This window comes from Episyrphus balteatus, chromosome 4, assembly GCF_945859705.1.
Source record: "Episyrphus balteatus chromosome 4, idEpiBalt1.1, whole genome shotgun sequence".
Taxonomy (NCBI): domain Eukaryota; kingdom Metazoa; phylum Arthropoda; class Insecta; order Diptera; family Syrphidae; genus Episyrphus; species Episyrphus balteatus.
The window spans coordinates 70,265,688-70,290,037 of record NC_079137.1 but is presented as its reverse complement, the minus strand read 5'-3'; the positions used below and the strand labels follow the sequence as shown (position 1 = coordinate 70,290,037).

The following is a 24,350-nucleotide window of genomic DNA, read 5'->3' as shown; positions in this document are numbered from 1 at the left end:
ATAATAGCATCAAAACGACAAACGACATCACAATGAGATGCGAGTTTTAAGTTGAAACAGAAGAGGAGGGAGGTAAATAGGATGAATTTTAAGGACTTCATCATCAACTTTTGGTTTGATGCTTTCAAATACCTACATATAGATACCTAAAGCCTCAGCATTTACAGACAATTTAGTGTTTGTTCGCCCCGCTGTTGCTGTGCGTTTGGTGGAGTGGTAAAGAGAAGGTATTTTTCGGAACACTGCACACAAACACTGAACAGGTGTTTTCAAATGCAAATTTGACCGAAATTTCCCATCACATTTTGTGTGGTGCAAAAATTTTACAAAATGAAAAATCCACCCCTCAATCTCTTACCAGGCTTTAGCTTAAAGTACAAACAAATCGACTTACCTACAAATATATTTATAAATTTTATGGTACAGTAATGGACTTATTTAAATTTATAAGGAAAAAAATTCAAGTTAAAGTCGTGGTTTACCTAGAAGTTCATACAAATATTGGAGAATTTTTTAAAATTTTTAGTTAAATGGATTGAATTTTTCAAAATTATGTTAAAAGCCTTTGGAGGCTTAGTTTTTTAAAACTAAAGACAGTGAGAAAACTAAAAACAAATTTAATTGGGCGCCACTTAATTTTGATCAATGGATACCAGATTTTGTTGGGCGCCGGGCGCCATTTTGTTCCATTAAATACAAATATTAATTACAAATTAGTTATAAAAGAGCATTAAGTTTGCATATGAACTATTTCTAAAGTCTTCAAGTCAATTAAAAAGTAAAAAATGTTTTTTTAATTGCGTTGGGCGCCACTTTTTTTAAGTTAAAGTTGTATTGAGAGTAAAAAAAACTCAAAAAATGTATTCTTTTGTGCTAAATATTACTATTAAGTAAACTTCTGAGCTCTTATGACCAATCGCATTGAAATATGACTGATTCTAAATTGCGTTGGGCGCCACTTTTTATCTATAAATTAAAACTTAGGACAAAAAAGAATTCGTTTCTCTCAGAAACACAAAGTAAAAACGTTTTAGATCTCTAAGAATGAATGAAAGAAAATATTTATTTCAACTTGAGTTGGGCGCCAGATCAAGTGTATGATAAAATAAAAATTCACCTTGAAATGGTTTTTGTTTCTTTAAACACATTTGTAAACCAAATCTCTGATCTCTTAAATTCAATTGAAATTATATATAATCGATTCTAATTTATTTTGGGCGCCATTTTATTTTTTTAAAGTTCACATTAAAGATAAAATAAACCCCGAATTAATTAAAGCACTAAAAGTATCACAGTTTTTTATCTCTAAAGTGGAAAAATGACAAAAGGGAAATAAATTAATTTGCGTTGGGCGCCATTTTTCATTTTTTTCTTTAAAGTTAAATTCCTTCTTTTAAGATACGTTTGTGTACTAATTTAATTAAAACAAATTTTGTACATTCTCCAAACGACAAACGTTGTCTTTTTTTTTGTTACAATTTTAATGTCAATTTAATTAAAAACAATATTACATATTACCCATCACATGAGACATCATCCGTCGTGTTTTTTTCTTAACAATTACTTCTCTGATTGAACCAAGTAAAAAAAAAACAACAACAACATTACGAAGCGAAAAATTGAATATTATTTCTTTTATATGCCTCCCAGATATACAAACGTCAAAAATCATGCAGATGACAGTCTTATTGTTTGATAAGATACTCATTCGAAAAAGTGTGTGTGCGTATAAACTTGAGTACTTACTTATTTATTTATATACGCAACGCATATAAATACTCTCTCTAAGAATTCGCACGTTATTTAAATGCTTCTACGTGTACACACGTGCTTCAACTAACAAAAACAACAACATCCAACATACAACAACAAAAAAAAGGATATTATTCATATCCTGTCTTCATTTATAATATTCTTCATTCGTCGTCGTCATCGTTTGAACAGGTCCTCCATTCAATATTTGATGAAGCGCGCAAAGAAAAAAAAAAAAATATGAATGTGAGGGGGTTACGAGGTTATACAACAATAACAAATTCATGCAACAATGTTGTGTTGCCAAATAATAAAGTCAGCAGTATGTTAAGAATGTGAAAATATTCTTGTAATAATAACTTAGAAAAGATGACTTGAACGTCGTAATATACGAGTATTTACCTACCTACGCTCGTTTTATTAACTGGGGAAATGTATTATAATTTTCTTCATGCACTCGACTCTCTTGTATACCTACCCTTAAACATAAATTAATATTAAATTCACTTTTGTCTGACAGCTTTCACTCTTAGAAAAATTCTAATATATATTTTGTTAGAAAGGAAAACAGGACAAAAAAAAGCAACAAATCATGGAATGAAACTTCTATTCTCTCTTGGTCACAATCTAACTTTTTATACAGGAGCCAAAAATCAGAACAAAAAAAAAAAAGTTGAGGAGGAAGAAGAAAAAAAAAGAGTGAATAGCAGCACATTTTATTATATTATACGTCCTGCTGCACAGACAGACGGGAAGGAGTGAATGTGAAAAAGGACTTCATTTATTTATATTATACGCACAATATGTGAAATATTTCATTCAGCTGACTACCATCATTTATATGAGTGACTACCTTCCAACAAAATTGTTTAGCTTCATGTGTAATATATTTAAGTGCGAGAATGAGTAAATCAAAAAAAAAAGGAAAAAGAGAAACAAGTTCTAAAATAAGACATATCCTTTGACTGTTTGGTCTTTTTTTTTGTCATGATAAAGGATAAGTCATGCATTTCTATTTTGAGTTTTTTTTCTATACAGGTTGGGGGAGTTCTTGGAAAGTTTTGAAGAAATGAATCAAAAAGAAAGAAATCAAATTGGTCTTTCAACAAATCATATAAAGGACATTTATTTATCCTTTTGAAGGCAATTTTACAATGTAATTTAGTTCAATTGTAGTACAAAAATATGGCAACAAAAAAATGTCAGTTTTTAAACTTTTTTTGTACTAATCTGTTTAAAAAGTCTCTAGATAAAACAAATTCTAGTCTGCGTTGGGCACCACTTTTTTTATTATGTCCATATAGAGTGACAAATAAAATACCGCTTTTTCTAATAGATCATCAAAAACTTAATTGTTTTTGAATATTTTAGTTCAATGACGAATGAAATTGATTATACCTTGCGTTGGGCGCCACTTTATTTTTCTATGTCCATTATATAGTCAGAAAAAAACATACCGCTTTGTCGACTAGTGCATCAAAAGTTGGGTAGTTTTTGAGTTCTAAAGTTCAGTGACGAAAGAAAGTTTTTTTTGCCTTACATTGGGCATTCTGAGAGAGTGAATTTGTGTTATTCTGCTTGAGACATTGCCTGTAGAATCCACCACAATAAAGGTGACCCTTAATTTCCGTGAAAAATTGCATATTATTTTTTTTCACTATTTTCGGTAAAAATATTGGACTATACCCTTGTCGAAAAAAAGTGGATTTAAAAAAAATTTCTCCCAAATCCATCGAGTGAGACATCAAAAGAAAGTTCTATTTAAACTCTATAAATGTATGAAAACCAAAATTTCCTTTAGACATCTGGTTGCCGAAATTTTGCAATCCCAATTTTGTTTGGTATCCATTTTGAACCTATTGACTACGAATTTTCTTCGAAAGCAGATATCTTTGAAACCAAGCTTAGGAACAAGTTTTGATTGAAAACTGTGAATTTCTAATAAAGAGACCTTTCCATTTCTGTACAAAAATTGCAAATCCATGTGTTCAAGATTTTCGGTAAAAAAAATCAACATTCATTTGTTGAAAAATGTGAGTTCAGTTCAGTCAATTCAATCAGTTCAGTCAATTTATTCAGTTCATTCAGTTCAGTCAGTTCATTCAATTTAGTCAATTCATTCAGTTCAGTCAGTTCATTCAGTTCATTTTGTTCAGTCAATTCATTCAGTTCAGTCAGTTCAGTCAATTCAGTCAGTTCAGTCAGTTTAGTCAGTTCATTCAGTTTAGTCATTTCAATCAGTTCAGTCAGTTTAGTCAGTTCAGCCAATTCAGTCAGTTCAGTCAGTTCATTCAGTTCATTCAATTCAATCAGTTCATTCAGTTCAGTCAATTCATTTAGTTCATTCAGTTCATTCAATTTAGTCAATTCATTCAGTTCAGTCAGTTCATTCAGTTCATTCAATTCATTCAGTTCATTTAGTTCAGTCAATTCATTCAGTTCAGTCAGTTCAGTCAATTCAGTCAGTTCAGTCAGTTCAGTCAGTTCATTCAATTTAGTCATTTCAATCAGTTCAGTCAGTTTAGTCAGTTCAGTCAATTCAGTCAGTTTAGTAAGTTCAGTCAATTCAGTCAGTTTAGTTAGTTCAGTCAGTTCAATCAGTTCATTCAGTTCAGTCATTTCAATCAGTTCATTCAGTTCAGTCAATTCAGTCAATTCATCCAGTTCAGTCAGTTCAGTTTTTCTGTCTTGTTATAATTCACACTGTGTTCTGTAAAATGATTTCGTTCTAACTTCTAACAGTATTTCTACATCAGTGTCCCTGGTGCCCAGGGTTCCAATATTATTTAACTATGGTACTGTTTATCTGGTTTCAATGTGTTTATAAGGATTTTATAGAAGTAATTCGATCATTAATATCCGTTAACACTTCGAATTCCTTGATTTTTGTTCCAAATCAAGTTAAACTATTTTTCACGATTTTTTCATTTTCCACCCAACGTATCACCCTGAAAATCAATTAAATTTATTTCCACCAAAACTTTAAAGCCTTCTCTAAACATTCAATTTTCTCACTTAATAGTTCAAGGACTTAATTTGTTCGTCAATTAAACTTTAGAGCATTCTTTCGAACTAGGTCGTCAACTCATCAGCGTTTCTAAAAAAAAAAAAAAAATAACAAAAAACTTCAACGACACCCAATTTAGCCTAATTTCCTCTTACTCTTCATGCATTTCTACCCCCTTATCTTCATCAAATTCATATTTTCAAGGACTTATACCCACTTCATATATGTCAAATACAGTTTTGAGTCCTTATCCTTATACAAACCGAACCAAAAAAAAAACCCAAAACCCAACCAACCATAACATAGCATATAGATAATCCAAACAATTATTTCATTTTATTTACTCAAAATTCCACTAAAGTGCAAATATTATATTGACTTAAACATTTTGTACCATAGAGGGTTTTGTATGTGAGGGGTGTGAGTATATGTGTGTGTGTGCATAGTAAACACCTCACAAAACTTGGTATGTGTTCGTGTGCACAAATAAGGATCCAACAGTTGACTCTGACATTAAGAGCAGGGCTTTTTGTATATTTTTTTTCTATTTTTATCAAAGCTCCTCTTCTAGGATACAAATATATGAAGGATGTATATGTGTAAATCCTGGGTGCTATATATAAGAAAATCGTTTTTGATCCTTCCCAAACATGCATATATTCAATTCATGAGTCAAAGGCGAATAATAATGACATTCATTTCATTACTCAATCCTCAAATCCCAGTTTTCAGAAAGTGTGAGCGATATAATGAAAGAGGCAAAGGCATAAGGCATTTGCTAGCAACAAACAGACAAAAACGAACAAACACAAAAAAAATGAAATGAGAAATGAGAGAAATAAGCAGTTGAAGCAGCACAGGAAAACCCCAAAAGGAGTCATGTTTAAGTCCTAAGTAAATATTAATTCGTTTAATGGTTTCCATTTGGCTTTTCAGAGAGTTGCTTCGACAAACCCACCGCTACCGGTAACGGTAACGGTGGTTTGGATGGTTTTTCGTCCTTGTTTTTTTTTTTTTTTTTTTTTGAATGTGTGTATTTGTGCTATGCCTTATTCAATTCCTGTGTGAAGTACTTTGTGTGACACCTTCTCTCTGCTGAGAGCTGGCTGATGGTGATGGTGATGATGATGGGTTTGGAGATTTTATCAGGATTGGATTTTTTGGAAAGAAACCTTTCTTTTTTTTTCTTTTTTTTTGTATTTTTAGAAAAAAAAGCTAGTTTCTATCCTAAGTGCTAGCAGGAATGCCATGATGCTGAATAGAATGTGTAGTCTTTTGATATAAACTTCCCTGACTACTCTACTGACTGCTGGTGTGTATGCTGGAATACAATGGTTTTATGTTTCAGCTTTTTTTGTAGTTTTTTTTTTTTTTGTTATTTTTGGGCTTACTTGAGTGGTAGGATACCTACTATACTAGAAAATTCTTTTGGGACTAAGAGATTTTTATGACGCGCGCGGTGGTGATGCTTTCAATGAACTTCAAAACATCAAAGCTGTTCAAGTGCTTTGCATACACAAACCAAAAACTTTCCTAGGGATAGTGTAGTGATTTTTTTTTTTGGAAATAAGGACGAATTTTAGGCATGGAATAAGGTTTGAAGTAGGTGATAAAAGGCTTAGAAGTGGAAACTTCTATGGAAATTTTCATCAACAACAAAAAAAATACCTAAACCTTGACTTTTGGAATTAAATTTAAAAATAGGACCAAAATACCAAATGTGACAAAACCTATAAAATGGTTGATGGTAGGTAACGGCTTAAGCTGTAAAGAGGTTTTAATGCGTCATGCCGAAAGGTATTTTTGGGCTTCAGAGTCAATATGAGAAAAAGTTTGAAAAAAAAGAAAGCTTTGAAAAGATCATCAAAGTTTAACGAATCAAATTCGGAAGTAATTTACAAATTCTTGTGAAATGCTAGTTTACAGTTCAATTTCGTGTCAGATCTTTAGTTTTTTTGAAGTGAAGTACTTTGCAGTGCAATGTCAAAGTAATTAAAGTGTTTTAGCTTTATTTTGGCCTAATCCACGTCTGCACACTCTCTAATCCACTTTTGCAAAATAGCCTTTTTTGAACAGGGAACTAAATAACTAGCAATTACAAGAATTTCTTCAGGTTATTCTTCTTTGAATCTTCACTAAAATTACACACATTGAATTATTATTCAATAAATTAAGAAACTTCTAAAAATATAGTTACCATAAAACTTCTTCTTTTACTTTCATCTTCTACCAGCCAACAGAAGTGTCTTGAAGATCCATAGTACAAACTTACCTTTGGACACGAAACCATGAAAATCAAGAAAAATTGCTTGGAAGATTATTAGCAACCAATGCGTGCCCATGCCCATATTAGATTTTCGTACTTCTCAATCGATTAGACAGTTCCCAGTTCTTAGAAAACCACTGAAATGCATTGGCTGAGCTAAGTTCACTGAATAGAATCCTCTACTTTTAACAAACTTGTAACATCCTTATTAGGGTGGGTCAAAAAAATCGAAATTCTTTTTTTTTTGATTTGGTACTCCGCAAAATCGATTGCTAGACACCTCTAGAATATACACACCAAATATGAGCTCTTTATATTAATGGGAAGGTCCTCCGCTTTGCAATTTTCCATTTTTACATCAAGCTTCTACTAAAAAAAAATAATTTTTTTATTAATTGACTTTTTAGCAAATTTCTTTTCATATTCTTGTAGGAAATTGAACGCTCTACAAAAAAGGCCTTATACACTTTTTTCGTTTATCTAACCGTTGAATAGATATTTGAGGTCCAAAAATCGAGAAAATCTTTAAAAATTCGTTTTTTGTTCTGAATTTTGTAACAAATTGAAAAATTATAATATAATCAAACGCGCAAGACATATTCTTGTTGGAAATTGATTGCTCCACAAAAAAGATCTTGTTAACTTTTTTCATTAATCTAACCATTCTAAAGATATTCGAGGTCAAAAATAAAAAAAATATAAAAACATTTTATATTTTTAAAAAATTTCCAATTCACTGAAGCTTCATTATTTTCAAATTAACAAGATATATTCTTGTAGGAGCTTAAACGTTCTACAAAAAATTCCTTGGAATCAAATTGATTGCTTTAACCGTTTAGAAGATATTCGTATCCAAACCAATGCTCACTGATTTCAATAGTTTTCTTATGACCCGTATGCATTGCGATTTGGATACGAATATCTTCTAAACGGTTAAAGCAATCAATTTGATTCCAAGAAATTTTTTGTAGAACGTTTAAGCCCCTTCAAAAATAAATCTTGCTAAATTGAAAATAATGAAATTTCAGTGAACTGGAAAATTAAAAAAAAAATAAAATGTTTTTATAATTTTTTTTAACTTTGACCTCGAATATCTTTAGAATGGTTAGATTAATGAAAAAAGTTAACAAGATCTTTTTTGTGGAGCAATCAATTTCCAACAAGAATATGTCTTGCGCGTTTGATTATTATAATTTTTCAATTTGTTACAAAATTCAGAACAAAAAACGAATTTTTAAAGATTTTCTCGATTTTTGGACCTCAAATATCTATTCAACTGTTAGATAAACGAAAAATGTGTTTAAGGCCTTTTTTGTAGAGCGTTCAATTTCCTACAAGAATATGTGAAGACAATTGCTAAAAAGTCGATTTAAAAAAAATGATTTTTTTTTTAGTAGAAGCATGATGTAAAAATGGAAAATTGCGAAGCGGAGGACCTTCCCATTAATATTAAGAGCTCATAGGTGTCTAGCAATCGATTTTTCGGAGTACCAAATCAAAAAAAAAGAATTTCGATTTTTTTGACCCACCCTATTGGGCATATAGTTTTAAACAAAAAGCAATCACAGTTTCTCTCATTTAGTGATCTTTGCTTGGGCGCCATTTAACGTTACATAAACTTTTGAAGAGTTCTGTTCTGAAGAGTAGACCAAAACTTATCATTTCTCATCCAAATAGGTTCTAAAAAGTTTATTTTCTCAAAAATGTACCTATAGAGACGTTGTTGGTCGAAACCGTTAGTTTTCTTAAACTTCAGAGGTTTCATTCTAATTTCTTCCCTTCTTTTTTCTGTCTTAAATTAAACTTCCATTAAATCATATTATTATCATTTCCATATAAAACTTTAGCGAGTATAAGAATTCATTTATGGACATTTAACGACCTAGTCTATTACACATTATCTATTTCATCAATCATTTATATAACAGCAATACCGTCTATAATAAGTCTCTCTTTGTTTTAAAGCAACAAAACCAGCCTTCATTATGATCTAATTCTTAACAAATACATATAAATACCTTCCCGAAAATCCATGACCATAATAATAATAATTGAAAGAAAACCCATCATACTACTATGGATCGGGAGAGACTAAAGAACATTCCTTAATTGCATTTCAATTTGTGCCTCAGTAGTTCAAAATAGGAAATTTAATCAAGCTCCTTAATGGTTTACATTTCAGTAGTTCCATTCGAGGCCAACCTCTCTATTATCATTAAAATCCAAACATAAATACACTCACACATGCTTAAAACACAAAAAAAAAATAACCTGTAAAGCAGTTTATAGGATGAATTTGTACTGAAAGTAAAGGTAGGTAGAAAGGTGCCTACACATAGTAGAGTAAAAGCGCTTTCGGTTAATATCCTTAATACCCTGTGCATTGTCTGAAAACGCTGTTGTGTATTATATTATAGCCCACACGTGTGTTCTCTCTGGATGGTATACCAATGGGTATCTTAAGCAGGTTTATAATATATATCCCAGGTATCCTTCCTTCACTCAACACACAACACAGAACATAATATAATGCATAACCTACAAGCAGGTGAGGATATTGTTCACACACACACACACATTCACACCTGTGTTTTTCTTTATAGTCACTTGCGCTTAGTGCGTCCTTTCTCCTTTCTCATCCTCGACCTCTGTGGCGAATTATTAAGTGCAAACCCATATCGCATATTAAGGACTACACTCTACCACCTCATTCTTATAGACAACACACCAAAACCTGTGAGTTTATAAGATGGGTTTATATTAAACTGGGTATAGAGGGCGTTAATAACTCAGGTGGGGATAAGGTACTCCAGCGTAATTTCATGGTGAGTTAATAATCCCCGATAGACGACTTATATTTAGGGCTCGTAACTTTGTACAAGACAAACATACACACGAGAGATGATAATAGAAAAGGATGCTTCGTCTATACATAGACAAAGGATATAAACCTCCATACGAATTGCACTTTGTCTCTCGACGGTGAATATGTGAGTAACTCACTCACTTACTGGGAGCTTGCTGAGCCTATATGATATAATTAAACTATCTACTCGGCGGCGTATAAAACAATAGTGCACTTAGGTTTATCATCCTTTAAAATTAGAATAAATGTTTTACACGAAAGGATTCTTGTTATAACGGATGTTTAATTGACTTTGAATTTGAACGCTAATGAGAGTAGTTTGAAAGATTATGTATAGAAATGAGTTGAAAGGATTTGAAGACACTCAAAAGAGATTTGATAGAATTAATTATTTGAGAGATTAATTTTTTTGTTTTGTTTTTATAATTCACATTCACTTGAAATAAAAAAAAATATGTATTTATTTTTTGATTGTCATAAGCCTATAGCAATTTTTATTGTTTATTTTTTTCCAATCAAATCGTGAAAACAAATTTTAATTGAAAATAAAAAATCATAAATTTCTCGTAATATAGCGAAATACTGGAACGTGTATAGTTTTAAAAAATAAAAATATATGTATATAAAAAATTCCTATACAACAAAAACAAAAACCAAACGCAACCTACAATAACAATAAAAATCTCCAATCAAAATTCCAATTAAAATTCGAAACGCAAAGATAATCACGAAAAACCGAACAATAATAAAATGGTTTTATAGAAAAAATTAAAATAAAAAACAAAAAAAATCACAAATAAAAAAAAACTCAAATGAAATGAAAAATATAAGAAAAAAATATTTGAACTATACGCGATAGCGCGATGAAAACCAATGCTAAATATTTTTTTGAGTGGTTTTTTTTCGCATGCAAACGAATATTGTTTTTTTTTTTATGATTTTATTTTTGCAAATTATTTTTTATCTGAACCAAACCATTCACAAAAGACGACGACCACCTATCGTACTTTATGTTGGTTTTAAAAATATTTTTTTGTTTTTTTTAAATTTTTATTTACTTTGTTTTTTTTTGTTGTAAATGGTTTTTATAGAATTTTTCAAACGCCTATTACCAACATGGTTGTCATGGCGATTTCATCATGTTTTTCAACGGCACATTTAACATGTTCGATTAGGAATAAAAAATAATTGTTCAACACACAAAAAATAAAAATATAGAAAATACCTATCCATCGTTTGTCCTTAATTACTTTGCTTCAATGACCCGAGTATAATATATTTTTTTTTTTTTTTGGTTTGAAGTAATATTTTGTGTGTTTTATGATATTTTTGTCGTTGAATTAATAGACCCAGAATTTTTTTTGTCATTTGAATAAAAAAAAAATTATTATTATTGTCAAAGGCTTAAAGCTTACATAGTGCAGGAGTTAACGCTGCAGCTACGGAAAGGATTTAAATTGTATTTCCATTTTCAATTTAAGTAGTTGGTTTTGACAGTTTTTTCGATCAATTTATCTAGAAGTTTAATTAATACACAAAACCCACTCACATGATGAACGCTACTGATCCTTACTTGGGCGCCATTTAACTATTACATTTTAAATCTTTATTTTCAAGACAACCCAAGTTATCATTTCTAGCTGAAAGTGTGTGTATCAAGTTGGTACAATCCCTGTGAATCCCTTCCTGGGCGCCATATGAAGTTTTTTTTCCAGTTTTTCAATACGAGATTAAAATTTGGACAACATTTACTCAACTATCTTGGTGAAATTTTTTGGTTGAAATTACCATACGTTCGACTTTCCAAGTTTTTTAGTGCATTGTCTACAAAAAACTTTCTTCTTGAGTCAAATGTGAGTAAATTCAATTGCTAACTAACTCATCACCTAAAAGTTGGCCATTGACAAAAAAATTTTACAAAAAGTTTGCTCATGATTTTGTCTAGAAGCAAATATGAATCCTCAATTGGGCGCCATTTTATACCAAAAAAAAAAATAAAGTTGGAAAGAATAAATGCACCAATATCTTACAGCTGATGTTACCATGACTCGGGTGCTATTTTGTTTTAAATCACTATTTTCTAAGCAGACACGTCTTTTTGCAGAAATTTGGAAAATATACAAGATTCTTAAAGCTAGCATTCAATCAAAAATAAAATTAAAAAAATCCCTAACCGGGCGCCATTTTCAAATCAAATTAGACTTCAATATTCTATGCTATTTGTTTGACGCTATTCAATATATGTTTTTCCTGAATACAATAACCAAATTAACTTAACGTAGTCTTCGTTTGAAGTGTGATAAAATAAAAAAAAATAAATCAATTGACTCTTTCCCGGGCGCCATTCTTGAATATTAAAAACTTTTCCTTAAAAAAGTCACTAATTTATCAAGAATTTGTAAATTAAATCATCATTTTAAAACACATTTAAGTCCTCTAGATTTATTGTAAGCATTCGGCTTAGTTGTAAGGAAAACAAAGAGTAGGTACAAGAATTATTTTGCTTATGAAGCATTCTTTTTCGAAGAAGTCAACTGATAAGGCTTTATCTTACATTAAGATGTTAAATCATTATTGAAGCTTGTTATATAAGAAAAACAAGAGAAATAAGAAAAAATTAAAGTTACTCGATATAAAAGTTAGCATGAAAAGAATGATTTTTTCTTAAAGCAAAGTCATTTTGGGTCTGAATGGACTGTAATGATATTTCCGAAGACAATTTAAGCAGAAATTTAATCGAAGGCTTAAAAATTAATATTCCTCATATCTATGATTTCCGACCATTGTCGTAGTATGAACGTAGGCAATCTTCAAACGGGCGCCATTTTGTGCATAAAAAAAAAAAACGGTTGGAAAAAATTGTATAATTGATTGATAAAGAAATATTGTATAGTATTTTCGTTTCAAAAACAACACAAAAACATATAGGTTTTTAGTTGGGCGCCATTTGGTTTAAATTTTTTTTTAATTGTTGTATCACTTAAAAAAAACTTGAATCTATATATTTCGTGAACTGAACTTCCTTTCTATCTAATTTCCTTCCAAAAAGATAGCAACAAAAATATCTTCAAAGTAAAATTTATTCCTCCCATGCTGGTAATATCCGAACTGTCCTAAATGCCTTCTCTGCAGCAATTATATATCATATAGCTATATAGTTAAAGAAGGCCCTCTTTTTGCTAGAATTCGTATATAATTAAAGTCAATTGCTAATTAAAATTTACTCTTCAGGCAGAGCAAAAGCCAACGACTGTTCTGACTTTTTCCTTCTTCTATACCTTTTACCTTACTATCTTCTTCTTCTTCTACTTATTAATGGAATTACAAACCATTTAAACAGTTGACTTGTGGAATGGAAATGTATACCTAATATCCCTATCATGTCGGATGGTGGTCTTTTATACATTTTCTCTCAAGTTTCTTTATTTTTACGTATTTTTTTTTTTTTTGTAAGAACGCAAAAAGAAGAGAAAAAAAATGAACAAAATGAATTTTATTGAATAAGACATTGGGCGATGACCTAATTCAACAATCATCGATTCCCAAAACAACCCCCATAGTTTACTATAACACAATGGCGTTACAAAAGAAAATCCCTAAGTAGACCCCCATGGATAGTTTTGATCATTTACAACAACAACAAAAAAAAAAAACATACAAAACGAAACGACTAAGAAGAATAAGGCCAATAGAATTAGCAGCACCATTTTTGCCACACATTGTTGTTCAAAACTGAATACATTGCATTTTATCGTTGTAAGGGTGGATAATACGAGCTTTTAATACCTCCACCATCATTCCCATTCCCATTCAATACAAAATGCGAGTTAGTATGTAAGTGATGGTGGCGGCGGAAATGTTGGCGACGACAACACACAACGACACATTGACGACGACGACGAACCACTGGTCATTTGCCATGTGGGACGAGATGTCCCAAATCTGCCATCATTGTCATGTCTCTCCTGCTGCGGATCACACACAAATGGCTATAAGGTATCTATGCGTTTCGATATTGTTTATGGCCAAACAATGTGTGTGTTATATGAAACACAACACTGTTACCAAAGTATCCACAAAGTGTTCTTCTAACCCAACCAACAACAATAAGACAATAGATACCGCTATATAGAGTTATAGTAATACGCAGAAGGATCTCCCAAGAGATGTAATCAATTACTTAGTGTTATGCGGTGTTTTCTTCCTTCTCTCCCCCGCAAACACCCCTTCGAGCCTTTAAGGAGGCGACTTCGCATTTTCAAAGTGTATAGTTGGTTGGTATGGTTTTCAGCGTATAAATATCTATGTATTTGTATTTAAAAGACGCCAAGGAGTGTTGTATAGTTGTGCTGCAGCAGTAGGATATAGTGTGTATTGTGAGGCCCCTAGGGGGTATTACGTAAAGCTTTCAAAGAGCTCTTATTCTTGCTTACCACTGTTTTTGTTGTTGTTGTTGTTTTTTGTTTTATACTACATCGTTGGATTAATAATTAACCTCGACAGGATAAATTCCATTTCCGATGAAGTTTATTTCCTCCTCCTCCCACCATTATCTCTTATTTCATATTATATACGTATTTATATTCCATCCTCTGGCCTTTCTTCTTCATTCATCGTCGCGAAAAGTATAATATTGCTTCAAGGGTTAAGAAAAAAACGTGGTATCTAACCTAATTATCGTGTTCTTATACCTTTATCTCTTTTCTCTTCTTTTTTGTTCTGTTTTTTGAAATACGATACAGGATATCATCGATCGGTTTATACTCACACACACATACACACATACTCCCTTTCTGTACAACTACGCACATCAATTTAAATTAGTTATACAATTTTGAAAATTTTTAGCAACAAGATAGTGAAGGAAGCAGGAGGAGGAAAAAGCAAAGCTAAATCTGCGTTTAATACTTTGTGACAGAATGTCACACAGGCTTCTTCTTCTTCGTTTTCATTTCATTTTCTTTATAGTCTCTTTTTTAGGTCCTTTTTCAATCTTGACTAATCTTAACTTTTCAACATTTAATTAATGCAATTATCGTTTGGGATAATTTTCAGAAAATCTTTTGTGACGGACAGGGCTTCAGTTTTTTTGTTATTTCCTTTATTCTTTTTTTGTTTCAAATAACTAAGAGGTTTAAAGATACAAGTGATTTTGAGAGAAGGGTGGTGGATGGATATTTTATTTAGGGTTCGGGAAAACATAAGAACTTGATAGTATTTTCATTTGTGTTTGTATAAAAACAAAGATGCAAAATGTGTCAGATTACTGTGAAATGTCTAATTAATTATATTGTGATTGATGTGTTAGTTTTTTAATTGATTGTGAATGACATTTTATGTAAAAACATGTAATATAATACCCCCTATAGGGAATCAGTTTCATGGAAACTATAATTAAATGTTTTTATTTCAAATAGATAGGGTTTATGATGAGTATTGGTGTTAAATTGTGCAAAAAAGTCAATTGAATTGGTCTACAAGTTCTTTGGCAGCTCTCTATGGAAATTTTTCTTCTAACCTAACACATTCCTATTTCCATATTGTTCGTTAATCTGTTTTTGTTCTACTTTTTTTTAAAGGACCTAGCGGCTTTGTTGAGAAGAACATTGACAAATTGAACTTATACAATTTACATATTTTATTTTATGATTTTTTTCACTTCTACAACTTCTTAGTCCTGAAAAATGTTTCAGAAATGTTGCTCCTTAAGATCATAAATACAAGAAATATTATTTCATAAGCTTTAAATTAAATTTCGGCACAAATTTTCTTCAGAAAAAAAAAAAAAATATTACAATCCATTGAGACCGAAAATAGCTCAAATTTAAGAAATATACTCTCCTTATAATTACTTTAATATCAACTGGCTTCGAATTTCTACTGATGGCTTTTCGTCTTCTTATAGCTTAAGGTCTCCCCAACAAGTTTCAATAATGTTTTTATATGTAAATGTTAGATTAACCCGTATCAGTTGACTTCTTCGAAAAGAATGCTTTAGGTAAAACAAATAAATACTCGGATTCTTCTTTTTTCTTAGACGTAAGCAGCATGTATGCAATCAATCAAGAAAACTGGAATAAATCTTAAGTTGATTGTTAAATTTCAATTCTTGGAAAATATGTGACTTTATTATTGAAAAGCTTATAATATTCAAGAATGGCGTCCGGGAAAGAATCAACTGAAATTTTTTTTATCGATTCTTATTAAATTTTAAGCAAAGAATACTGCAATATAGCTTCTTTACGAAAAACAAACTTTAAATATCATTACCAAAATATCATAGAATACTCAATTCTAATTGTTTTTAAAAAAAATGGCGCCCGGGTAAAGATTGATGTTTTCTTATTTTTTGTAAAGTCTCTTGGATATTTTGCAAAAGGACTTATACACTTTTTAAAAAATAATTTGAATACGCTCATTACAATTTACTAAAGACAAATGGAGCCCAGGAGATAATCAATCATTTTTTAGTCGATTCGAATCCATTTGTAATAGAAGGCTTGACTGGGACACTTTAGCCCATTTTTTATTTTTAGCGTTTTTTTAAGTTGGGTATTTGTATTCAAAAAAGTTTCAGTCTTCAATATCCTTATCAAACATGAAATACAAACCATACAAACCCGAATGTGTACTTCACAGACCATTCTTTTAAAAGTCTATCTTCTAATCACTTACCTAATAAATTTCATTGTAATTTATTATTAACTAATTCTAAAACTGAAATAAAACTTCATTCCATATTTTTAATTACTTTCGTTTATAGTTTTCTATTACTAAAACGAAAAAAGAAAAGTAATAGTATCTAATATTTTTTTCAACCATACTCCAACAAAACTTTCAATAAAAATATCCTGATGATGAAGGAAATACACAAAAAAAAAAGTAGAAACCAACAAAAATTGAGCTAGCGAAAACGAACTGTAAGGTAAAACTTCTGAGACCTATTGGAAAACTTAGTCCATTAAAGAAAATATCGAAAGAATTGACATTTTTGTTTTTCAAGTCACAAAAAAAAAAAGTAGAGTAAAAGTTTTGTGGATATTTTTTTGTTTTGTTGTTATCTTTCTTTCATCTTAGTACTTCACTCATATATCCCTTTGTCTTCATTTTTCCTCATCACATTGGCAAGATAAGATATACCTACTCGTATATAGAATCAGAGTGTAGAAAGGAAGAGTAATTTGAAAAGGATATGACAATATATTGGGAAATTTTTTTGGTTTTTTTTTTTTACTTATATAAAGACAGAAAGAAAAGAAGTTATAAAAAATAGACTTTGGTCTATCTAAAAACTTTGTAATTGAAAGAATGTTCTTCGGTGAAGTGAAATAAATGTGTTGAAAGATATTTTTGAAAGTGATCTATATTTGTTTTTTTTTTTTCTTTTCTTTTTTGTGATAGATAGGCTTTGTGATATATAATTGCACTGAAACGAAAAATCCTCAATTCCATAACAAAGAATAAGTATTCTTTTAATCAATCATTTAGTGGTTTTAGGAACAAAAGCTCTGGGTGACATAGAATCATGATAAATTGGAAAAAATCTCAAGCACCATTCGAAATCAAACGTAAATCATCTTTAAACTAAATGGCGCCCGGGTAAGGATTGATATTTTGATTTTGGCAAAATCATTTGTAACCATCCATATTTTTTCGAAATTTATCAATATCAATAATATCTGGCTGATGCTCTTGCATTTTTGCAAAAATGGCGCACGAGCACGGACTGACATTTTTTTCTTATACTTTACCGCTTTTAAACTAAAAACACCTTCTTTAACGCAATTATCTCATCTCCAAAGTTATTCCGTTGTCTTCATATTTAAGTGGCGCCCGGCTAAGAAATGATATAACGATTTCCATTCATATTCAACCGCAGACAAAACATATTTTTTTGCTTATTTCTCATGAAATTTTTCTCAATAAACTATTTCTTGTGATGTTATTCATACTTTGACATTTCCTTGCAAATTTTGTTTAATGTAAATGGCGCCCGAGTAAGAATTATCATCAATTTTTCATTTTAATAGAACTACTTTGAAAGAAAGATTTTTTGAAGTATTTTGATTCGAGTTTCAATTTCAAACTATCCTTCAAATAACTCATATATATTTTTAGCGTTGTTGCTTCTTTGAAAATGGCGCCCGAGTAAGGATTTATATGTATTTTTACACTCGTTCTTACTCAACTGCTTTATAAAATCGTAGTTGTCTTTTTCTTTCTATTTTTTAAAAAGAAATAATTCTGGTTTAGATCTCTTTCCATTTGCTAAAGAGTTTTTATAAGTAAAATGGCTCCCGAATGAGAACCAAATTTAGTTTTATTTTTACCTAAACATTTTGGAGTAAGATTTGTTTTTTTTTATTCAATAATTTCCAGTAGATATCTTTCAATATCCGTGTTATTTTATTTTTTTTTGAAAACTGGCGCCCGGGTAAAGATTGATTTTTTTTTTTCAATATTTAAAATTCTATTTGGTTATCAAAAACTTCTTAAGTTCAGGTTGATTTAAGCTTTCAGGAATAAATGTCAACTTAGCAACTTTAAATTGGTTAAAGCCTTTTGAAAAAGTTCAATATACAATAAGTTTCCTTAATATTATTATCTCCCTTCAAAGCCTGTTTCATATCGTAATTCGTAAGGTTACATAAACACCTATATTCCCCCCATAAAAAATACAAGTTTTCATAGGCCTACCATATGTTTATAGTATTCTCTTCTTCAATTCTACCCTCACACTCATCAATTTTACCAATTTCCCCCTCTCTCTAAAAAAAAAAAAAAACAGACCCTAAATCGAAACAATTTTATATTTTATTATTTTTTCGTTCAAAATTTTCCTATATCTATCTCTTTATTCATATTTATTGGCTAAATAAAGAATTCATCAGTTTGAGTGAATTTATGAAGGTATATATCGAAGTTGCTATTGAAAAAAACAAGAACCCGTTTTTTTGGCGATATAAAAATTGAAAAAAAAAAAATAAAAAGTTGTTATATTTTTTTAGCTGACTCACAAAATGTTATTACCCCCAAAAAATTTATGACACGGAAAATCCTCTCGCACATCATCATCATCATCATATCCATTCTATCCTATAAACACATCGAGGACGGCGGAGTTATACGTATAAGAGAATATCAATATTTTAATGTATTCCTAATATTCACTCTGTGAGTTTAAGATTTCACCCCCACCACCCCTAACCTTTTTTCTAACTCCTTTTTTGTCCCATAAAAATAAAACAAACAAAAAACTCATATCCTTGGAAAATAATGATAAAAACAAAAAATAATTAAATTTTAAGTGCCTTTAGGGGGCGTTATTTTACTCAATTTTTTTTTTATTTAACACCGTAAAAATGAAAAATTTCAAAAAAATCCACGTGTGTAGATAAATTTTGTTGATAGAATATAATTATCTATAATGGCAGCACTTTCCTAATTTACTTTTTTTTTTTGTTATATATTTTTTTATATACAAATTACTTAATAAGTAAAACAATAAAAAATAAATTAAAAAATATTAAAATGCAATCTCACCTTAATTCGTTCAACACCACCACCACAAAAAATGCACTTAAATATATATCCCACACAACACTATATATCGGTACAGTGTACAGTTAGATAGACATTGTTGAATTTTGTACAATGTCCCTAAGTGTTGGACAATTTTGTTAATAACCTAAAAGCTCTATGGGTGTCATTTTGAATTATGCCCTTCGTTTTGGCCAACAACAACCTACAAAAAAAAAAACACCCCTTTTAGGTCGTCGAGAATGAGATAGCATCGCAGATGACGACGACGACGATGGTGGTGGTAAAAAGCAGAGGGAGCCACATTATAAGCGGACAGGAACAGGACACACAGGCATGGCACCAACACAGGATGTATATAGTAATTTGATTAAGCAAAAAGTTTTACATTATCCTTGATGATGATGGTGCCTCCCTCTACCTTTATTTTTACCCTCCTCCTGCCTTAGACTTTTACTGTTTTTCCATCAAACTACATTTCTATCCTAGAGATACATTATCTGTGTGCTGATGTCTAAAATATGTTTTATATGTTTTAAATATTGTTGTTTTTTGTGTTGATTTCTATTTTTATTTTAATCGAGCTAAGTTGGCAACCATAAAACACATTATACCATTTCTACACACATATATTCATATGCACATGGATGGATATTGATAAAATATTTAAATTAAGATAAATCACCGCGAAATAATGTGTTCAGAGCCCAGAAATTGAGTCAGCTGGGACTGTTTACCGCGAACAATTAACCAAATTGCACCATGGTGGTGCAAAAACGCGCCACGTTCAGGGATCTATATATGCTAGATGGATGTGGATGTTGATGATGATGATGATGATGAGTTGGCGAAATGTACATTATAATAGCTACTATGTAGTTTTATACACACAATATAGTATAATTCTACATGACTTTTGAGTGAATTATTGCATGATTTTAGGAGCAAAGGGGGAGAACCCTTGAATAGAGAGTGAAGGCTTTCAAAAATTTATGTAGATATTCGTGTTTAATTAATGCCTGTAAGCGAAAGTTTAAGCTGGAAAATTACATACAGAAGGAAATTAATTATTTTACAACTAATTAATCCTTTAAATGTTTTGTTTTTTTTTGATAATGAAAGTGTGTTTTTTCGGGGAAAGGATATAATGGGATTTTAATAGTTTTTGAAATTTCCAAAAATCTTTAAGAAATTCAAATATTATCTACAGTCTACACTGTTTTATTTAAATTGTTAAAATTATTAAATAAGTACACTATTATACCCCCAAAATCTCTGAAACAAAAATCAAAATCGTCCCCTCAAGGACGAAAAACTGAATTTCTTAATTTTAACGAAGGCTAATCAATTTTTATTGACGCAGAGGAAACTTTTCATTGACATTTTCTTAGGGTGGAAACACACTTTAGCAAACAAAAACAAGACTATTTTCAAAAACATCGAATGAGATGAAGAAAGTTCAAAAAAGTACTCTAAGCTATATCCTGATTATTATCGAGATTTTCTTTTACAAACAATTTTAGTGCATTATTTGTGTGGTTTTTTTTTTTGTTAGAAATTGACATCTTAGAAAGGAGATGGAGAGAGAATTTTAAAGATTTTTGTTTACAAAGTTGTTTGTTTTCTGAGTTTTTTTTGTAGATAAAGATGTAGTGGGCGAAAAAAATTGTTAAAATAGTTCATTTAAGGACATTGAAGAAAGTTTGATCATAAAATTAAGCATACAAAATTTAAATATTTTTTTCTTTTGCTTTTGTCGATACGGATTAGGATGCTTGTTTTTTTTTAACAAAAAGAGCAACAATTTTACTTAGTGCACTCAAGTTTTATGCTATGTGTATGCAGGGGCGTATACAGGTTTGCTTCTTGGGGGGGGTCATGCCAATTTTTTTTTTTTTTTTTCAAAAGTTTTGATATCAGGCATAAACCTGAAAATGGGATTTTTGAATTATTAAACATTAAAATTTGTGCGTCTTGCATTTCGAATCGAAAAGTTCCGAATGTAGTTGTAAAAATAACCAAACAAAAACGGTATGAGATTCGTTTAAGTTTAGCGTTAAGCCTTAAAGCCTAGAACGCTGCTGATGTGAAACGAAATTTTTCGTCGGTCTCCACGAGGACAACGAAATGCTTGCGAAATCTGGACCGAAAAATACTCAAAAATTGCAAAACATAAGTGAAAAAAAGCAAACACGCATCGCAGAAAGACATGCAATGACAAAATGAACAACAAAAACAAACAAAAAAAATCAAAATGTCATTTTTCCACACACAATGAATGTCCCCGGCAATTGTTTGTGTGCGAAAAAGAAGTTTAGACTTTCAATTTCGTTGTGCCGAACAGCGTACTACAGAACGAAAAGTTGAACGAAATTTTTGGTTTACCATTTTGTTGTTTCATTTTTGTATGGGATTTTTCGTTTCTTATCAGCAGCGTACTAGGCTTTAACTTTGACCAATTGAGGATATCCTCTCCTAAAAATAAAATGTACTGTACGAGTACTTCGATTGAATAATTTGCCTTAAAACAACTGTTCATTGTTTTCCGCTAGCCCAGAAAGTTAAAATAAAAATCGTTTTTACTTAATAACAGTTTTAACTTTTGAATTAAAAGTCTTCCTAACCTCAGGCAAACGAATCGCAAAGTTTTGTAAAAAAAATGCATTTGAAAATATAATTTTTTTTAAATTTTGTTTTAAAATTGAATGGGAATTTAAAATACCTCTATTAAAATAGTAAAGACAAAAAAAATTATTTTGGTGATATTTTCGAATTCGTCCGTTTTCAGGTATTAATCAGCGGTTTACAATATAAAAAACATTCAGTTGTATTTATTAGATTAAGCCCTGCTTTTTCAATCGTCAGATAGACTATCAGAAGAATAAATGTCACTCTAAAAAAAAACTTTTATTCCTAGGAATAAGCTCTAACTAAGGTTTATCTAACTATTCAAAAAATTAGCCCTAAGTGATATTTAATAATAATATTTAAATTGCCTTAGATAATGTTGCTTACATTGCTTCTATAATTGGCTGGCCATTGATGATTAACAAATCGATAGTTGTTTCAAAAAATGCAACAGATCTAGCAAATTTAGTATGTACAAAATACTGTCATATTCTGTAAGCAAACAAAATTCACCAAATTTTATCAGACGAATGTATTGAACTGGAACATTGCAAAAAACTAAAAAGATTTGAGAAATGATATCCTTCTTTAACATTTTGCCGATGACGAATTTTATCAACAGAATTGACCTCCACACAGCAAGGCCACAGAAAGCTTCCCTATTTAAAACATATTTTATTCACTTCATCATATAAAAAAATAGAAGAAATGGCTGCTTCTTTTATTTGCTGGTAAGCAGTGTCTTGCCCTTAAGATATTATTTTTGTGTACCTACCAGATTCAATTTCTTTTAAAAAGCTTTTAATATAGTAGGTACGTATCCGGATTTTGTTTCCATACAAAACTCTACAGCACAGTTCAACTAATATTATCGAACGAATCAAAATAATCCTAATCCAGCATAGCGTTCGCTAAAAATATGACCACATCCCCAAAATATGGTAAAATAGTTTGTTTGAATACCAAAAACTTTTTTTACTTTTAATTTTCGTTCATGTTCTAAAATTTCAACATTTTGAAAATAACACCGGCACACAAAATAAAAAAAGTGTCATGTACCAGGAACCAGACCTATCTTTCTATATATTTTTTTGGGGCACGCTGAATCCGAATTTCAAGGCCGTTTGACCCTGTCACCCTCCAGTTTTGAGTAAAATGCAAAAAACTCAAAAAAGGAAGTTTTTTGCCTTTTTTGGGGTCTTTTTTACATTTTTCTCAAAACTGGAGGGTGACCGGGCAAAACGGACTTAAAATTCGGATTCAGCAGGTCCAAAAACATATAGAAATATGGGTCTTGTTCCTGGTACATACAACTTTTTTTTTGGTGTGCTGGCACTGTCGCGAAATGTCGCTTTCATCCCCGGCACACAAAAAAAAAGTTCCATGTACCAGGAACCAGACATATCTTTCTATATGTTTTTGGACCCGCTGAATTCGAATTTCAAGTCCGTTTTGCCCGAACACCCTTCAACTTTGAGAAAAATGCAAAAAACTCCAAAAAAGTCATACAAATCCAAACAAAATGCAGTCACAGCTCAAAACTGGAGGGTGACCGGGCCAAACGGACTTGAAATTCGGATTCAGCGTGCCTAAAAACATATAGAAACATAGGTCTGGTTCCTGGTACATGACACTTTTTTTATTTTGTGTGCCGGTGTAATCTTACTCAAGAGATTTCAGTATCACATAAAATATTCTTTTTTAAGTTCTGAGTTCTTGGGGGGGGTCATGACCCCGTGACCCCCCCCTTGTATACGCCGTTGTGTGTATGAGAAACTTTTCAAGGACGAACACTTCATGAAGCTTATTCGCTATAAAAAAATATTTTAAATGAAGGGTTCAAACCTTCAAATATTCTCTGTCCACAATTTGGCGAATGAATAGTCCTTGTCCGGAATTCAGCCATAAGAATGTTCTTTGTCAGAAACTTAACGAAAGAAATATTCTTCGTCCGAAATCTAACGAAAGGAATACTGCCCGAAATTTAGACAGATAAATCAAAAATAATATTCGTCGTCCGAAATATAGCGAAAGGAATATTCCTCGTCCGAAATTTAACGAAAGAAATATTCTTTATCTGAAATTTAACTAAATTCGTCTGAAATTGATCGAAAAGAAATACTCTTCGTCCGAAATTTATTTTTTTTTTCGTCTCAAATTTAACGAAAATAAAATCCTTCGTCTGAATTTTAGCCAAAGAAATATTCTTCTTCTAAAATTTAATGAGATTTGCAAAATTTAAAGAAGTTTGTCCGAAATTTAGCGAAAGAAATATTCTTCGTCCGAAATTT

At 30.8% G+C, this 24,350-nt stretch overlaps 1 protein-coding gene across 9 annotated transcripts in view; it reads left to right on the top strand.

Annotated features, from left to right (window-relative positions):
- LOC129918266 (CUGBP Elav-like family member 4) overlaps nucleotides 1-24,350 on the top strand; it is a 993,834-nt gene that overhangs the window by 823,064 nt on the left and 146,420 nt on the right. The gene's annotated exons all lie outside the window — the stretch shown is intronic.